The sequence below is a fragment of the Bradysia coprophila genome, unplaced genomic scaffold, assembly GCF_014529535.1.
Source record: "Bradysia coprophila strain Holo2 unplaced genomic scaffold, BU_Bcop_v1 contig_248, whole genome shotgun sequence".
Lineage (NCBI taxonomy): Eukaryota > Metazoa > Arthropoda > Insecta > Diptera > Sciaridae > Bradysia > Bradysia coprophila.
The window spans coordinates 639,978-641,949 of record NW_023503509.1 but is presented as its reverse complement, the minus strand read 5'-3'; positions in this window follow the sequence as shown (position 1 = coordinate 641,949).

Sequence of the window (1,972 nt, the reverse complement as noted above, 5' to 3'; positions counted from 1 at the left end):
CTCATTCCAACCGACATGCTCGTCCAGCACCAAACCCAGGCACTGACAGAGGAACACGTTTCGATCGTCACGCCATTAAGAGTTTGCGTGTCTCGTATTTTATTTGTGATGATATCAATAACGACCACGAATGTGTTTGCTGTCAGCAGAAAATAGTTTTGGTTGCAGTCGTTTGACCAGCTTTCAGAAAAGTCAGTAGCTTAATGAAATTTTTAGAGCTAGTGAAACTACTACAACCAAATCTATTTTCTGTTGAAAGCTAACACATTCGTGGTCGTTATTACGGTCCTAAATTTTTGAAAAAGGATTCTGGTGGAAAGATATCATCAAAAGTAAACTAAAATCCAGTATTTAAAAAACGCCCAAATCTAAGCTTTTCAGCAAAGCATCGATGCCTTTAATGACTGTTATTTTTCCACTTTCCATTTTGAAAATTAATGTCTAAATTTTTGAAAATTATACGAAAACGGAATTGCAATTTAAACTTTTTAGTGATTTTACAATGATTTTTAGGAACGATTGCGAGGAGCATATTATTCACGAAATTTATCAGAAGATTCATATAATTACCAAAAGATATTTATCGAATTTCTCAGATTTTTTATTATTATTTTTGATTTGAATTAATTTCAAGTTCTTTAAATTTCAAAATATTATATGAAATTGATTTCCCAAGAATAGGCCCCATGTCTTTAACCCATAGCTCATGGTTATCAATAAATGTGAATTTATAATCAAACGTCGAGAGTAGATCGTTCTATTTCCTGCAGTTAACGACAATGTAATAAAATTTAAATAATTTCCAAAGATCTAATCTCATTGATTTTTCGATGTAAGTTGTGAGCACATCAAATGTATGTCGACCTCACATGTGGCTGTCTAATTTGTGATGAGATGCATAACAATCATAACAACGAAACGGCTAACAACATGCCGTTTTTTTTTCTTCTTTCATTTTTTGATTTTTGTTCCATTCCATTTTCGGAACATTCTTACCGATGAGGACTCAGTTCAGAAATATGCTCTTTAAAAATTAAATATAAAAAAAATGAAAAAATATTAAAATCTGATCGACACATTGCTCCTGCTGTGAATTAAAACCTCTTAAACCATGGTATAATTCTTTTTGAGCTTGAATGTGACCTGCAGATGTTATATGTGTCTAATAAACGTTTGGATGAATTTTTTTTCCTCTGATACTTCTTCGTTTTCATACTAATGTGAGTTTATATCAAATTTTATTTAGATCTGATACGTTTTATGTGTATTATAATAAACGAATGTAAATTGGTTTGGGCGCATTTAAATCGCGTTTATTACTTTAACCTTGTCATATGAACCAGACAGACGGTATGGTGGTTGATTTCAAATATTCATTTTTTTCTTCAAAATATTTTTGTATATCTAATTCCTTGATTTATGTTAGTCTGATACACACCGTACATTTGATCAAGTTTTTCTTGAGCTTAAGTTTTATATAAAAAAAAATGTTTTTTTTTCTCTCTTCTGTTTGTGGTTGATGTTATTTTGTGAAAAGCATATCATATTTTAAGGAATTTTAACATTCTTTTACAATGGTAACCTGTATTCTGAATTCAAGTAGTGTATCCAGTAAGCACTATGCAGTCATGTTGCATTGTGACTTTGGTGATGAATGTGGTTGTTTATTAGCGATTTACATATTTCGTTATCGCCGATGGATTCGATTCGGTTAGTACGTAGGAGTTTTATACCATGCCATTCAATATCATACAATAATAGGATTCATTTAGCAACACTTAACGGAAGCTAGAGAAGAAGTGTATCCCATTTTGGATTTTCGAAAGTCTGGTCCCAGGAAAATGATGTCAGTTAGGGCAGACACTTGTTAAATTCCGTGCGCCTCTAGGCTCGTCAAGATTTTTATTTGTTCCACATTGTTTTCCATGGTATTTCCAGACGAAAAAGTCATATGAAAATCTTGGAATATCCC